At 45.8% G+C, this 18,081-nt stretch overlaps 1 protein-coding gene across 1 annotated transcript in view; it reads right to left on the bottom strand.

Annotated features, from left to right (window-relative positions):
• RASGEF1C (RasGEF domain family member 1C) overlaps positions 1–14,510 on the bottom strand; it is a 114,788-nt gene extending 100,278 nt beyond the window's left edge. The window contains exon 1 of the mRNA XM_065931276.1: positions 14,404–14,510. The gene's annotated coding sequence lies outside the window, so the exon portion shown is untranslated. The remainder of the gene's footprint in view (positions 1–14,403) is intronic.
• Between the last annotated feature and the right edge of the window lie 3,571 nt (positions 14,511–18,081).

Raw genomic sequence — 18,081 nt, 5'->3', positions numbered from 1 at the left:
CAATTCTCATCCCAATTCCCAAGAAGGATAGTACTAAAGAATGTGCTAACCATCGAACAATTGCACTCATCTCCCATACTAGTAAGGTCATGCTTAAAATCTTGCATGCTAGGCTTCAGCATTATGTGAACCAAGAACTTCCAGACGTCCAAGCTGTGTTTAGAAAAGGAAGAGGAACCAGAGATCAAATTGCCAACATTCGATGGATCATAGAGAAAGCTAGGGAATGCATAAAAACATCTACATATGTTTCATCAACTATGTAAAAGCCTTTGTGTGGATCATAATAAGCTGTGAAAAGCTCTTAAAGAGATGGGAATACCAGGCCATCTTACCTGTCTCCTGAGAAACCTGTATGCAGGTCAAGAAGCAACAGTTAGAACCGTGTATGGAACAACTGACTGGTTCAAGATTGAGAAAGGAGTAGGACTGGTCTGTCTGCTATCACCCTGTTTGTTTAATCTACATACCGAGCACATCATGAGAAATGCTGAGCTGGATGAGTTACAAGCGGGAATCAAGACAGGCAGGAGAAACATCAACAACCTCAGATATGAGGATGATACCAGTCAAATGGCAGAAAGTAAAGAGGAACTAAAGAGCCTCTTGATGAGGGTAAAGGAGGAGAGTGAAAGAGCTGGCTTAAAACTAAGTACTAAAAAAACTAAGATCATGGCCTCCGGCCCCATTACTTCATGGCAAGTAGAAGGGGAAAAGGTGGAAGCAGTGACAGATTTCCTTTTCTTGGGCTCTAAAATCACTGCAGATAGTGACTGCAGCCATGAAATCAGATGTCTGCTTCTTGGCAGAAAAGCTATAACAAACCTAGACAGTGTGTTGAAAAGCAGAGACATTACTCTGCTGACGAAGGTCCGTATAGTCAAGGCTACGATCTTCCCAGGGGTCAGGTATGGCTGTGAGAACTGGGCCATAAAGAAAGCAGAGTGCTAAAGAATTGATGCCTTTGAACTGTGGTGCTGGAGAAGATTCCTGAGAGTTCCTTGGACTGCAAGATCAAACCAGTCAATCTTAAGGGGAATACTCTTTGGAAGAACCAATGCTGAAGCTGAAACTCCAGTATTCTGGTTATCTAATATGAACAGCTGACTCATTAAGTCCCTGATGTTGGGAAAGATTGAGGGCAGAAGGAGAAGAGGGTGTCAGATGATAAGATAGCTGGATGGCATCACCGATGCAATGGACATGAACTTGGCAAACTCTGGGAGATGGTGAGGGACAGAGAGGCCTGGTGTGCTGCAGTCCATGGGGTCCCAAATAGTCAGACACGAGTGGATGACTGAACAACAGCAACAAAGGGTTATAAAAATCAATGCAATGTGTGAGACTTGCTAGGATTCTGATTTGAACAAATGAGCTATTAAAAAATTTTTGAAGTAATTAGGTATCTGATTACGGAGTGGCTATTAGACAATAATCAGAAATTGTTATTAATTTCATTACCTGTACCAATGGCATGCTGCTTATACATAAAATCCCTATCAGATGCATATCATAGTCACGACAGGGGAAACGATAGGGTGTCTTGCATTTGCTTTAAATATCTAATAGGATGGAAGTACAGATAAAGGAAGATGGGCTGTGAGCTAACAGTGTAGGAGCTAGGGGAGGAATGCATGCAATTCATGTTCATCCTATTCTTTACATGTTTTGAGAATTTCCGTAAGAAAAACATTTTACTACAGAGCTACAGTAATCAAAACAGTATGTTTGTTACTGGCGCAAAAAATATATATAGATCAGTGGAACAGGAAAGAAAGCCTAGAGTTAAACCCACTCACTTATGGTCACCTAATCTATGACAAAGGAGGCAGGAACATCAATGGAGAAAAGACAGTTTCTTTAATAAGTGGTGCTGGGAGAACTGGATAGTTACATATAAAAGAATAAAATTAGAACAGTTTTCCACATCATACACAAAAATAGACTCAAAATGGATTAAAGACCTAAATGTAAGGCCAGACACTGTAAAATTCTAAGAGGAAAACATAGGCAGAATATTGTTCGGCATAAACTGCAGCAAGATTTTTTTGGATCCATCTCCTAGAGTAATGAAAATAAAAATAAACAAATAGGACATAATTAAAATTAAAAGCTTTTGCACAGCAAAGGAAACCATAAACAACATTAAAAGACAACCCTCAGAATGGGAGAAAATATTTGCAAATGAAGCAACCCACAAGGGATCAATATCCAAAACACAGCTCATGCAGCTCATTATAAAAAAGACAAACAACCCAGTCAAAATACGAGTAGAAGATCTAAATAGTCATTTCTCCAAAGACAACATACAAATGGCCAACAAACACACGAAGAGATGCTCAGCATCATTAATCATTAGAGAAATGCAAATCAAAACTATAACGAGGTGTCATCTCACTGTATACCAGTCAGAATGACCGTCATCAAAAAAATGTACAAACAATAACTGTGAGAGGGTGCAGAGAAAAGGGAATCCTCCTATACTGTTGGTGGGAATGTAAATTGGTGCAGCCACTATGGAGAGCAATACAGAAGTTCCTTTAAAAAGGTAAAAACAGAGCTACCATATTGCCCGATCACAGAACTCTCACTCCTGGATATATATCCAGAGAAAACCATAATTTGAAAAGATACATACATGCAAATGTTCACTGCAGAACTACAGCCAGGCCATGGAAGCAGCCTAAATGTCCACCAATGGGGAAATGGGTAAAAAACATGCGGTACATAATGGAGTATTACTCAGTCATAAGAAGAATGAAATGATGGCATGTGCAGCAACAGGGATGGATCTAGAGATGGTCATACTGAGTGAAGTAAGTCAGACAGAGGAAGACAAGCACCATATCACTTATATATGGAATATCTAAGAAAAGGGTACAGATGAACTTGCCTACAAAGCAGAGAGTTACAGATGCAGAAAACAAACTTACCAGGGCGTTAAGGGGAGTAGGGATAAACTAGGAGACTGGAACTGCCATAGACACCCTACTATACATAAGACAGACCACTAATCAGGATCCAGTGTATAGCACAGGGAACACTGCAACATCTGTAACGGCCTATACAGAAAAAGGGCCTACAAAAGGAAATATGCGTGTGTGTTCATATACATATAATATATACATATGTAACTGGATTTTATATATATATATATGATTCATGTTGCTGAACACCTGAAACTAACACAACACTGTGAATCATATACTCCAATAAAATTTTTTTAATAAAAGGAAAATCTGTGATGTCCTCCCTGAAAGTCCCAGGAGGCCCGGGTGCCATGTGACCTTGGGCTGCCTTCCCTGTTTCAGCCAAGGATGAAAATGGCCACAGGTAGGAATGAGGGGCTTCCTCATCATTCAATGAGGGCAATACCACTGATCACATTTATCATATGCAATGTGCATCTGTCAATGACTCTGCTCATGAAATTGGTTACATACAGTGTGATAATCTAATTTGTTCCTTCTTTTTGCACTCACTATTTGCAAAATATAAGCACATTTTCCCTGGCAAACATTTCAGAATTGCAACATGCAGACCCTAAAGTCCCTTTCATCATCCAAAGTGCTAATAGAATTTGGCTGCATTTACGCAGAAACATCTGTTTTCAAACCACAAGCCACTGGGGGCCTGCAATTCATATTAGGGGAGCAGCTGTCACACACACTGTCATTTCAGGATCCTTAACCCTTTCCACAATTCCTCTTGCACATGTTCACACAGTCAAGTGTGCAATATTTTATTCTTAAGAGGTTTGTCAAAACAACCGGTTGTCAGAACTAATGAGCTGGGGAGACATTTCCACCTTTAAAGGTGAAGGGACTGGAAACTTCAAACATTTTCACGAAAATGTTACAAATGGATTGCACCTCCCAGCCAGGGCTCTAGACTGTGGATAACCTTCTCTGAGAATCTGAACCAGGCACATACCCCAGTCCGCCTGCCCAGGTGGGGTCTAGGTGTGTGAGTGTGTAGGGTGACCTACCCTGCCCCTCAGAGACTGGGGTCCTCCCTCCTGACACCCCTGACTGGTTATCCAGTGTTCTCGGTCTGCTCAGATTCACAGGGAAGTTGGGCAATGGCTGGTTAAGAAGGCCGAGAGCCCTCCTGAGCTGTGCTCCCAGCCTTGTGCAGGATGGCAGTGACAAGGCTGACTCAGTGTCTGTCCTCAAGTGGCTCATAGCCAAGATGCAGACAGCCAGCACTGAGCTCCCAGGGTCTCTCGTGCCAGGGGCCTTGACTCTTGCCTTCTTCCCCTCCTACCCGCCCGCCACATTTTGCCTGACTCCTGTTTGACCTTCCAGAGGAGTGGAGGCATAGCCTCTCCCAGGCCTCTCCTGAGTTAACCCTGACTACGGTCCTCTCTCACCCATGCATGATCTTGAGGACACTGCTGCCCTGCAGCAGGGTCTGCTGCAGACCAGTACCCTGGTGATCACCTGGTCTGATTAACTTCAGTTCAGTTCAGTCACTCAGTCGTGTCCGACTCTTTGAGATCTCATGAGTCACAGCACGCCAGGCCTCCTTGTCCATCACCAACTCCCGGAGTTTACTCAAACTCATGCCCATTGAGTCGGTGATGCCATCCAGCCACCTCATCCTCTGTCGTCCCCTTCTCCTCCTGCCCCCAATCCCTCCCAGCATCAGGGTCTTTTCCAATGAGTCAACTCTTCGCATGAGGTGGCCAAAGTACTGGAGTTTCAGCTTCAGCATCAGTCCTTCCAATGAACACCCAGGACTGATCTCCTTTAGGATGGACTGGTTGGATCTCCTTGCAGTCCAAGGGACTCTCGAGTCTTCTCCAACACCACAATTCAAAAGCATCAAATTTTTGGCACTCAGCTTTCTTCACAGTCCAACTCTCACATCCACACATGACCACTGGAAAAACCATAGCCTTGACTGATTAACTTAGTGGTCTCCAAAGTGGGGATTGTGTCCTCACAGAGTGAGATGTCCCCAGAGTACAGACCAATATGAAAAGCATGGGATGAAAATATGAGAACTCCACTTACCATTTTAGCATTCATTTAAAGTGACATTGGTATGGAATGATTGCTACATAAGAAGATTATCTATAACATATAAGTTAGGAACTATGTTAATAAATTAGATGCTTGGAGGCCCTCCACCAAGTTGGGTGGCAGAATGTTATCAACCTTTACCTCACCTGGGCCTTCCTCCCAATCTACCCAACTTTCATCATTTCTACTATTTGGAATTTTTTTAAAAATATCAAACTCATACAACTTAACAGCAAAAACCAATCATTTAAAAAAACCAAACAATCTGACTTTAAAATGGGCATGTATACCTATGGCTGATTCATGTTGATGTATGGCAGAAACCAACATTACACTGTAAAGCAGTTATCTTCCAATTATAAATAAATAAATTTTTTAGAAAGTAAAAAAAATGGGCTGAATATATCTGAATATATATTTTTCTAAAGAAGGCATACAGATGGTCAACAGTTACATGAAAAGATGCTGAACATTGCTAAATATCAGGGAAATGCAAATCAAATTCACAATAAGATATCACCCCACAACTGTTAGAGTGGCTATTAAATATATGTATACATATATATATACATATGAATAAGAAATAACAAGTCGGTGAGGAGGCGGAGAAAATGGAATGCTTGTGCACTACTGGTGGGAATGTGAATTGGTACAGTCACTTTAAAAAACAGCATGGAGTTTCCCTAAAAAAAAGAAAAATAGGAGCTTCCAGTTCAAGATGGCAGAGTAGAAGGACGTGTGCTCATTTCCTCTTGCAAGAGAACCAAAATTGTAACTAGCATTGACAGGAGAACAATGGAACCCACCAAAAAAGATATCTTACATCCAAAGAAAAAGAAGCTGCAACAAGATGGTAGGAGGGGCACGAATATGATAAATTCAAATCGCATACCTGCCAGGTGGGCAACCCACAGTCTGGAGAATAATAATGCTGAAAAAGTTCTCTCACTGTTGTGAAGGTTCCAAACCTCATGTCAGGCTTCCCAGCCTGGGGATCTGACAAAGGGGCTGGGAATCCCCAGGGAATCTGACTTTGAAGACCAGCAGGATTTGATTACAGGACTCCCACAGGACTGGGGAAACAGACTCCACTGTTGCAGGCACAAACAAAATCGCGTGCACTCCAAGATCCAGGGGAAAGGAGCGGTGAGCCCACAGGAGACTGAGCCAGACCGGCCTGCTGCTGTTGCAGGGTCTCCTGTGGAGGTGTGGGTCGGCAGTGGCCCATCGTGGGGACAAGGGCACTGGCGGCAGCAGTCCTGGAAGACGCCCTTAGTGTAAGCCTCTTAGAGGTCACCATTAGCCCTACCTACAGCCCACAGACTCCAGGGCTGGGTCCCCTCAGGCCAAACAACTCACAGGGAGGGAGCACAACCCCACCCATCAGTGGATAACTGCATTCAAGTTTTACTGGGCATGGCCCTGCCCACCACAGAAAGACTCAGTTTTTCCCACCACCAGTCCCTCCCATCAGGAAGGGTACACAAGCCTCTTAGCCTCCTCCACCAGAGAGTAGACAGAAGAAGCAGGAAGAACCACAATCCCTCAGGGGCAAGAACAAAACCACATTACAGAAAGTTAACCAGGATGAAAAAGCAGAGGGTTTTGCCCTAGACAAAGGGGCAAGATAAAACCCTACAAAAACAATTAAATGAAGTGGGATAGGCAACCTTCCAGAAAAAGAATAAAAAAAAAATAAGAGTGAAGATGACTCAGGATCTCAGAAAAAGAATGGAGGCAAAGGTTGAGAAGATGCAAAAACTGTTTACCAAACACCAGAAGAACTAAAGAACAAGCAGAAATGAAAAATACACTAGAAGGAATCAATAGCAGAATAACTGGGGCAGAAGAACAGATAAGTGACCTGTAGGACAGAATGGTGGAAATCATTGCTGCAATACAGAATATAGAAAGAAGAATGGAATAAAAAATGCAAATAGCCTAAAAGACCTCTGGGACATTAAGGGCATCAACATTTGCACTATAGGCACCCCAGAAGAAGAAGAGAGAGAAAGGAACCAAAAAAATATTTGAAGAGAGAAGAGCTGAGAACTTCCCTAACATGGGAAAGGAAATAGTCAACCAAGTCCAGGAAGTGCAGAGAGTCCCAGGCAGGATAAACCCAAGGAGGAACACAGAGAGACACAGAGTAATCAAACTGATGAAAATTAAAGATAAAGATAAAATATCAAAAGCAACAAGGGAAAAATGACAAATAACATACAAGGGAACTCCTATCAGGTTATCAGCTGATTTCTCAACAGAAACTTTACAAGCCTGAAGGGAATGGCACCATATATTTAAGGTGATGAAAGAGAAGAACCTACAACAAGGAATACTCTACCCAGCAAGACTCTGGAGAGATCAAAAGCTTTCTAGAGAAGCAAAAATTTAAGAGAATTCAGCACCACCAAACCAGCTTTACAATAAGTGCTAAAGGAACTTCTCTAGGCAGGAAACAAGAGAAGGAAAAGACCTACATAAGATAAACCTCAAACAAATTAAGAAAATGTTAATAGGATTATACATATTATAACCACCTTAACTGTAAGTGGATCAAATGCACCAACCAAAGTAAGACTGGCATTTTCACTTACCACATCACTCTATTCAATCCCTCAAATTTTATCTAATTATTTCATATTATTAGGTTAATCACACTTCCATTATGGCTTGCAATTCTAATTATCTGTTATTTTTTGTCTGGGTATTGATTGTGAAAACTGATAAACATCTTTTACTATTGTGATTGCTGGGAGAACTATCAATAACCTCAGATATGCAGATGACACCACCTTTATGGCAGAAAGTGAAGAGGAACTAAAGAGCCTCTTGATGAAAGTGAAAAAGGAGAGTGAAAAAGCTGGCTTAAAACTTAACATTCAAAAAACTAAGATCATGGCATTTGGTCCCATCATTTCATAGCAAATAGACGGAGAAACAATGGAAACAGTGACAGACTTTATTTTTTTGAGCTCCCAAATCACTGCAGATGGTGACTGCAGCCATAAAATTAAAAGATGCTTGCTCCTTGGAAGTAAAGCTAAGACCAGCCTAGATGGCATATTAACAAGCAGAGACATCACTTTGCTGACAAAGGTCTGTATAGTCAAAGCTATGGTTTTTCCAGTAGTCATGTATGGATGTGAGAGTTTGACCATAAAGAAAGCTGAAGGCCGAAGAATTGATGCTTTTGAACTGTGGTATTAGAGAAGACTCTTGAGAGTCCCTTGGACTGCAAGGAGATCAAACCAGTCCATCCTAAAGGAAATCAGTCTGAATATTCATCGGAAGGACTGATGCTGAAGCTGAAACTCCAATACTTTGGCCACCTGATGGGAAGAACTGACTCATTGGAAAAGACCCTGATGCTGGGAAAGATTGCAGGCAGGAGAAGGGGATGATAGAGGATGAGATGGTTGGATGGCATCACCGACTCAATGGACATGAGTCTGAGTAAGCTCCAGGAGTTGGTGATGGACAGGGAAGCCTGGTGTGTTGCAGCTCATGGGGTTGCAAAGAGTTGGACACGACTCAGCAACTGAACTGAACTGACTGGAGTATTATTCACTTAATACAATTGCATCATGATTAATCAATAGAAAATAACAGAATTCTGTATCATCAAAACTACCATTTAATAGAAAAACCTGTAATCATTTTTTAAAATCCAGATGCATAACAGAGTTTTCTTAGAATTTTTTGAAAAAATACAAATGCCCAGGTACCTCCAGATATGTTTCTAATGAGCAGCCATGTTTAAAAATAACAGATTATATGAGGATCTATTACTTTTATCTAGTTTGTTTCTCCTTTTCTATTTCCTATTCAGTGCTCCCATTTCATTTAGTTTATGTTTTCCAATTTCTCCACGTCTTCTTTTTTGTTGTTGTTCTTTCTTAAGCCCTTACCTAGTTTTCTCTCTCTCTCATACAAACACACACACACACACCACACATATATATTATACATACATACAGTATATATAATATACATATTTTAGAAAATTTATGAATTTTTGCCTAGCTGAAAAATTTATGACATTTTGATTCCATTTGTTTGACTTAGTATGTGTAGAATGCTAGATTTCTAATTTATATTCATTCAACACTCTGATATAGTTCCATGCTTTTTAGCATCTAGTATTAGTGCTAAAAGTCTAGACAATTTATCTTAGTGATTAAAAATATTTGTGAATGAGGCTTGAAACTTCTAAACCAATTCAGAGAATATAAAGAAATACTAAGTTGTAAAAAAAAAAAAAAAAAAAAAAACAGAAAACAACAACAGGAATTAGCGAGACCTAAAATTCAGATTTTGTTCAAATTTCACAAAGTTTTATGCCACTGTCCATTATTCATTTTCATGTCTTATTCAAGACTCCACTTTGTATTTAAACGCACTGAGTAGCTTCAGCTGTGTGAAATAAATTATGGTAAACTCTCTTCTCACTTTCATTCTATTACAAATATTGTCTAATATTTTTCTTGTTATGGCTTCTTACAAACACCCATAATTTAATTTCCAAATACATGGGATTTTGTTTAAAGTATCTTTAATATTAATTTCTTATTTCAATGCTTTGTTCTCTGCAAACACCCTCTGTTTTTTTTCAGTCTAACTTATTGAGGCTTTTGATGCCTAACTTGAAGATCTCTCGGTAAACGTCACACTGCACTTAAAAATGTGTGGGTTATTTTCAAATATCTTCAATATTGATTTCTAGCATAATTCCATAGTGTTAAGAGTACAGACTCTGCATGATTTCAATATCTTTAGATCATGTAATTTTTGCACCTTGTTTTATGTCCCTGCATATGTTCTAGTGTTTCCTAATTTAGCATCTATGGGAACTTGAATAGAATTTGCATCAAACTGTTGTGTGAGAATTGTATAAATCTTAATTATGTTGAAAAAAAGAAATAAGCAAAAAGATATAAGCCATGAAAAAAAAAGACATCATGGGGAAAAAAGTTTTCCCTATCATAATAGGAACAAACGAGGTAAAATATTCATGAATAAACTTGACAAGGACCATGAACAAAGCTTCAAAATGCTCCTGAAAGTGGTCTTGAACAAATAAAAAACTAAGGAATCTTCAATATAAAGGAAAACATTCCTTATCTTTGGACAAGATGACTCAACTTCATAAAAACATCAGTTATCCTGAAGTTATACATAAAGTTAATGTGATCCTAACAAAAGATATCAGAAACATGTTACAATAGCTAGGAAAACCCTGAAATAAAAGCAGTGGAAGGAAGATTAGCCCTACCAGATATCAAAACATAATAAAGGGAATTGAGTTCAATCTCTTTCCTCTATTGCAACAGTTGTAGATACAGTCTTCCTTGCTGTTCACACAGACACACACAGACACATACAGTGTAACTCCTATACGGTGGGACCAGCACAAGAAGGGATAAAGCTCTGTGACAGGCTAGAAACAGGTCCAACTGCATTTGGATATTTAGTATATGATACAAATGCATTTCAGATCACAAGACAAAAGATGGCCTTTAAAAAAAATGTTGGGGCAAACACTTGGAAAAAGATTAAATTGGATCTGTAAACTAAACACAAAACCAAAAGACTATAGGAAACAGAGGTGAATTCCATTACAGTTGGGTTGAGAAAAGCCTTTCTAACTAGGATTCAAAATCTAGATGCAATAAATGAAAAGAATGACTAAATTAATAGTCTCAGAACAGAAGCTTTTAATGGTAAAACTCACTATGAACAAGTAAAAAGAACCTTGGGAGAAATAGTCGCAATTTAACAAAGATAAAGCACTAATATCTCTAATATGTATATTAGACAAAATTTTAAATCCAAAGAAAAGAACACCCTCAAATCCAAAAGGAAATGGACAAAACATATGGACTGGCAATTTACAGAAAAAAAGATGATCAAATGACTCATGAACAAATGAAAAGCTGTCTAATTTCACTCATAATAATAGAAATGGAAATTAAAATGTATTGAAGCACTATTTACTGGCTCTCAGATCCATGAGAGTGTGGGGGAAATAGACACTGTCACAACTTGCTGGTAGGAGTGCAAAATTTGGGGAGAGGGAAATTAAGAATAGTTAACAAAATAAATATTTACTTACTCTTCCTTCTTGGAATCAATAATATGCCTCCACAAATACAAGCAACCTATGTGCAAGGTTATCTATTATTCCATTATTTTTAATAGCAAAGGCTTGTAAAAAAAAAAAAACACTCCAAATGTCAATGAGTAAGATAGTTGAATAAGTACGGAACAGACTCAGAACGGAGTACGATGTGGGTCTAAAAAGGAATAAGGAGAGTCTCTATGAACTAGTAAAAAGATATTTCTAACTGAAAAAAGCAAGGCACAAAAAAGATGTATATATACTAACTTTTGTAATAATTTATAAGTGGTTTAACAAAAGAGACCCAGGAAGAATAAACCTGAAATTATTTCAAATACCATAGTATTGGGACAAGAAGAAAGAGACAGGAATGGGATTAAGACTGCAAATACAGCTTTTTTTTTTCTTTTTAGTTTTGACCTTTGTACCATGTAAAACAAATGTTCAAAAATTAAATTATATCATAAAGGGGGAAAAAAACAAATTGTGTGCAAAGAAATGAAACTAACGGTATATCAAATTGATAACATATTTACACAGTGCTGACTTGACAGCCAAAGAAATCCTGAACTTGACCTGGTAGGTTTTGGTTGGTCGGGATGTAGTGATTCTGAAACTATTTTGACTATATTCTAGGGTTAAGCAAATTATTACTGAGAAATGGACTATTCCTGCCGTATCAGTAAACAAAGGATGTCACAGTCATCAGCAATTGCAGCCTGCACGGATGGTGAGCTGGTGAGCCCTGAGGGAACTCAGGAAAGAACAATACCTGCCATCAGCAGCCATCAGACTGCAGTCACTCCCCATGATGAGCCCGGAGGAAACTTGGGATTTGAAAACACAGGATACTAGCTGAGGAGCATATCAAAGGAATGATTTCAGTAAGCCCAGACTCCTGCATCTTCCCATACATAGAAAAGCGCTAGTTCCTTAACTTAAGATACCTGGTTTTCTTTAATTTACAATAAACTTTTGACTTTAGACTATTTGCCCTCTGGTGCAAAACTTCTATATAACCTGGCTCCCCCTTTTGCCTCCTTGGAGCAGTTCTCGCATAGTTACTTGAGATGCTGCCTCCTGGGCTTAAGTCCTGAATTTCCATCAAATAAAATATAACTCAATTTTTATATTGATATTTTTGGGGAACCAGGTTCTTACTGTAGGAGAAAGGAGATGAAACTATTAACTTTCAGTTTTAAAAAAGGAGTTCTTGGTTCAGTCCACTGAGGTGGTCTAGGGTCCATGACGACACGGTAGCAATGAGCATTTCTAACGCTCAGAAACTGGTTTCTAACCCCCACCACAACCCCACTAAAAGACACCAAGACTTCTTGAGAAATGGCTGACTCTAGGCCTGAGTCAAAGTACAAGTCAGAGCTGGATTAGCTCAAAGACCTATGGGAACATATGAAAGGATGCAGAGATTGACCTGAATACCCAGCATCTCACCTCTACACATTCGGGGCAGGCACTCCTTCCCCTGCCAGGCACAGGGAGGTCTGAGATGGGCACCCAGAAGGATGCAGGAAGATGGGTAGGGCTTCAGACCAAACTGGTTCTCCTGTCCACCACAGCTAACAGCCCCACCACCCGCAGACCATGCCCTTCTTGAGCCCCTGGCTCTGCCAGGATGGCAGCCAATTGGTTATCCTTGAGAATCTCTGTCAGACTCCAAGAGCCTCCTCCCTGCTCCCTCTCCTGCTTCTGATCGTCCTCTCCACTCACCTTAGGGACATCCTTTCAAAACTGGAAACCCTCCAGGGTCTGTCCATCGCACCTGGAGGAAAGGTCAAACTCCACAGCTCACAAAACTGGCTCTGTTTCAGCTCCTCCCTCCTCCCACCTGTGCCTGCTTCAGGGGCCTTGTACCCTTGGACCTTTTTTCTGGGAGTCACATCACAGTCGCGGTCAGTGGTAACAGCTCAGACACATCCTCTTTGACCAGGGTAACCCTCTCCTCACCCCCTCCCCAGTCTCCACCCTAGTTACTCTGTTTTATTTTTTTTCTACCATTTATCTCCTGCCATTACTTTGGCTTTTCTTTAGACGACTTATTCCACTCCCCTCTCCCACATCTGCTTGTAAGCACTCCTCAGGGCCAGCAGCAGACAGCACACAGGAGTTTAAGGAATGCAATGCTTCAGGCAAGTGAGGCAACAAACCCAGGGCTCTCCGGGTTACCTGGCACAGTGACTGGACTATGGCTTTTGGAACCAGCCCTACCACGGTTGAAACTCCAGCTTTGCCACTTGATGGTCCTGAGACCTTGAAGAAGTCCTGTGACTGCTCTAAGCCTCAGTAACTTCACCTAAGACGGAGACACAGCACCTGCCCTGCAAGCAAATCTTCCCGGGACACTTCTCTGGCTCCTGAGACTCCGCAGAACACCTGCCTCAGAGAACCAGGAGACAGGGGCAAGGGACAAGGGGTGACCCCTCCATACCCCAAGCTGGCTTGTCTGTCTTTTTAACATTGCTCCCCTGGAGCAATGAGCCCGGGGCAGGGGCAGGAGCCTCCCCTGGCCTCTTCCCCTTCAGGCCTCCCACTCCCCACGTGGACACAGAGTGGAGCGGACTTCAGGTTCCCTGGCCCTGCCCACCATCACCAGTGAGGAACACACCCAGAACCCGAGGCTGACCCCACTGTCCCTGTAGGCTCTCTCGCATCGATCCTTCCCTCAATCCTATCCCAGCTTTAGAGGTGACAACACCCTCTTCTCCCACAAGGCCCTTTGTCAGCTTCACAGTCAGTCGGCAGGTCAGCCTTCCTGTTCCCATTTCACAGTCTGGGAAAACTGAGGTCTCGTGTTGGGTAGGCTTTAGGCCCAGGCTAGCTTTTCCTGCCGCTCGAGCAGCTGAGGAATCTTGCTCCTCGCGCCAAGGCGAGTGGCGGGGCACGCGCAGCAGAGTGAGTCACGAGCCCCGGCGGCCGCGGGTGCGCCCTCCGCCCATCTCCTCCTGGCGCCCACCCCGCGCACGCACCCGCGCCCCGCAGCCCCTTCCGCCTCCCACCGTCCCTGCCGGGAAGGGCGCACACTTCGGCGAGCCGGGGCTCCCCGGCCCAGCCAGCCGGCCGGCCACGCGCACTGTCACCCACGCGCGCCTGTGCGCTGGGTCAGCCCGCGAGTCCCCGCGCGGAGGCCCGGACACCTGCCGGCTCGCAGCCGCGCCTCTCAGCGTCGAGTCCCGCCGCCGCCGCCGCCGCCGCCCCCGCCCGCAGCGCCGCGCCCCACCCGGCCGCGCCCCGACTCACCGGCTCCCGGCGCGCCCCGTGTCGGAGCTCGGCCCATGTGCAGAGCCCGCCGCTCCCGCTGAGCCGCCGCGCCGCAGACCGTGCCGGCCGCCGGCAGCCCGCCGCCCGCCGCGCGCGGCCGGGGGCGCAGCCCGCCTCACTCCAGCGGCCGGCCCTAGAGCGGCGCGGCGCGGCGCCCCCTCGCGGCCGCACGGGGAAGGCTGAGCGCGCAGAGCTCCGGGTGGGGCTGCGAGGGACGCTGCCCCGGGGCTCCCTTCCCGCTCCCTTCTGAGGCCACCCATCCCGGAGGCGTCCCCGCTCACCCGGCCTCTGCTCTGCTGCGGGCCTCGGGGTCCAGGCCGTAAGTCCAGCCCTGTATTCAGGACCCTCCACCATGACTCGCCTCCCACCCCCTGGAGGTGGGACCCGCTACGAGCATCAGATGCCACCCTCCACGTCATGGCTCCTGCTGGACTCTGCAGCTGAACTGGCCCCTCCCAGCCACCGACTCTCTCACCTGAAAAACCCCTGAGAACCTAAAATCCGGGGCACCTCCTTTTCTGGCCTCTGCTCTGGACTCTCCTCCTGTGATGGCCGCTGATCTGTGGTGTGTCTGTGCCCCCTGCCTGGTGGGCACCGGGTGGGCGTCAAAGGATGGGGAAGACTGCTCATCACCCTCCAAGCGTCTTCTGTCGCGGAGGTGGCCCTAGGAACTGGCCCACGGGGCGGGTGGCTCACCACTCTGAAGACACTGAGCTGCTAGGAGGATAACCAGTTGCTATTTCACTTTTAGAATGGAGGGAGGGAGCCTGAACGAGATCGGGTGATCTTCCTCAGCTGGCTCCAGCTGGACATTGAAAGTGTCCTGGTTTGTCCCAGCGTAAAAGTCAGGATGTCTGTCCTTTGCTTCAGTCAGGACCTACCTAAGGAGATGGGGCAGGTTACCCAACCCAACTAGCTCTAGCAAAAATAATTTATTGGATTAGGAAGCATTAAAAGCCAAGATATCCTGCTTTCAGGAATAGTTAGGTCCAGACACTTAGACATTATGAATAGGAATCCACCTTTCCCTTCTCCTAGGCCTGCTCTGTCTGGGTTGACACTGTCAGAAAGAGCACACCTGCCTGATACTCCCTGGAAACCGCAGAACTGCCACACAGGCTCCGAAGAGGTCTGCTCTGGCCATTTCCAAAGTCCTGAAGAATGAGGATTACAGGCCTAGGTGTTGCCTCCCTGGAACCAAAGTTGAAGTAGCCTTTGTGCTCAGCCTGAAGATGGAGTAGGGAACTACTCCAGCATGCGCCAACGACTATTTGTAGAAGACTAAACCAATAAAAACAAAAATGCTTGTATCTTGTACAGTTGGCAAAACTGAGGCCTGGAGACAGAAGGCATCTGTCTGGGGCACATAGGTGTATTAGGGCAGGTGAGTTGGATGGGCTGGGCAGGGAGGCAGCAGAGCTTTATGACAAGGCTAGGGCCAGAGGCTGGTCCCACTGAGGGTCATGCCTGAGACCAGAGTCAACAGCCTGGCCGTGGTGAAGACAGAGGAGAAACAGGAAGGTTGGGGGAGAGTCCCAGCATATAGATTCGCCTTGGGGCTTAGGTACTAAGACCAGTCCTGAGGCCAGTGAATCTTCTTGGATTCTCGCCCATATGTCTGGAGCCCTCAGGTCAGGCCCTGCATGTCTGCTGGAGGCATGCTGGGGTTCTCGGAGGAGAGGGCTGCATGAGAACGCTCGGAAGGGCGAGCCCGCTCACCTGTGACTCGCTAGGGCCTGAGTAGCACTTCAGGCCCCCCTCACAGAGTGCATCTCAAAGGAGAAGGGCAGGTCTCTCCCCAGCCCACCCTGTCTGTGAGCAGAGCCTTGGGGGCCACTGAGGAGCTGTTGTCATGCTGGGTGGAGTGGCGGGGCTGCTTGAAGTCAGGGCAGCGCTTGGTGGAGGAACTGAAACCCCAGGGTGGACTTGCCGGTGGCCACCCCACGTGTCTCAAGCTATTGTGAGACATGTGAGTGAGCAGGACTCTTCCTGTGACAGGGAAGAAGACTGTGCCTCCTGATGCCTCATGCAGCCTCTCTCGCTGTCCCTGGGGTCAAGGCTGTGTTGAGGGTACAGCACACAGGCCTTGATCAGCCTTGAGGCCAGCAGGGAGTTCTGCTCGAGTTGTCCCCAGCTTGTGCACACTGGCTGCAGGAGCCATGCCTGGACCCTGGGAGAAGACTGGGCCACCCCAGGCCCCACGTTTCCCCAGCGCCTCCGCCTCATCCATCAAGTCCCCGTGACCTGCCCTTCTCCAGCCTGTCTTCTCACTCCAGTCCTTGCCCAGGGACTAGTCCCAGACTGTCCGGTGCCAGGACAGAGGGTGAGTGCCCCGGGGAGATCTCGGCTCAGCCTCCTCGGCCTGAGCCCTGCCCTGAGACATGCCTCTGTGGATGTTTCCTGAGGGCCTGTGTGTGCCGGGCGCCGTGCTGGATGCTGGGATCCCGCAGGGAGCAGGACACGTGGTTCTTGCTGCCTCAGAGCCCACTGTTTAGAGAGAGGAGACTGAAGACTAACCCTACACACAAAAGGATAATAAAAACAAGCATTTCAGAGAATGCCAAGTGCCATGAAGCCACCAATACAAGGTGAGGTGGTAGAGTGTGTTCGGGCCTACGTTAGATGGGAGAGCTCAGGAAAGGTCTCTCTGCACCACAGGGGTTCTGGGCTGAGACCTGGAGGAGGAGCCAGCCCTACAGGGTCTGTGGGAAGATGGTCCTTGCTAGAGAGGGTGGCAGGAGCAGAGACCCTGTGGCCAGCATGCATTCCTCTTTTGTGACAAAGAGAGGAGGCAGGTGCGCCTGGAGGAGAGGGTGGGGGGTGGGTACGGAGGCCTTGGTTTAAGCAGTCGGGGCCAGGCTGGGCCTCCCGGTGGGCAAGGAGCTGGGACTCCGTTCTCCGGGTGTGGCCCAGGGCAGGCTCCACCCCAACCCCATGAGTAGCCCCTCGAGCAGGAGGCGTGCTGGCTGTGACACCCAGGAGACCTTTCCGGGCACCCACGGCGCCTGCTTTGGCCATCCACGGTCCAGATGGCATCTCCCACATACATCTGACTCTGGGACCACCTGAGTGCGTCCTATCTGCCCAGCACTGGGATGGCAGGGAGGAGATGGCAGGCAGGCGGCATCTGAGAAGCAGACGCCCTGGTCTGGGGCAGAGGCTGGGGGCGTGGGTGATGGTAAGATGCGGAGAAGGTGGGAGAAGTCAGAGGCAGCTGGGTGTGGCCAGGGTGGATGGGGGACTGGCTGAGATTGTGGGGCCAGAGAGGTACTGGGGGGCCATCTGGAGGCCGTGGGACTTGTGGTTGCAAAGTCTGGTGTGGGCCTTCATGAGGTGGAGGAAGGCAAGCCTGTGGTCCTCCCTGCCACAGACACACAGCGCTGCAGCCTGCGAGGGCCTTGCAGCGTGCCTGCCCCGGTGCTGGCCCACGTGCAGCGGGGGACTCAGGAACCAGGTCACACCAAGCGGGCTGTCACTGTAAAGTCAGGGAACAGCAAGGACAGCCTCTGGCCAGTGCCTTTTATTACTGAAACTCCTAACTCACCCATTCTTGGATCTGCTGAAAACTTATCGTTTTTCACTGCCCCAGAGGTCAGTGCTGTCCCCTGTGGTGTTGTATCCTGTGTCGGTGCTGTAGCCTGTGTTGAGAATACAGCA

This window comes from Muntiacus reevesi, chromosome 1, assembly GCF_963930625.1.
Source record: "Muntiacus reevesi chromosome 1, mMunRee1.1, whole genome shotgun sequence".
Taxonomy (NCBI): Eukaryota; Metazoa; Chordata; class Mammalia; order Artiodactyla; family Cervidae; genus Muntiacus; species Muntiacus reevesi.
This window is presented reverse-complemented; position numbering and strand designations above follow the sequence as displayed.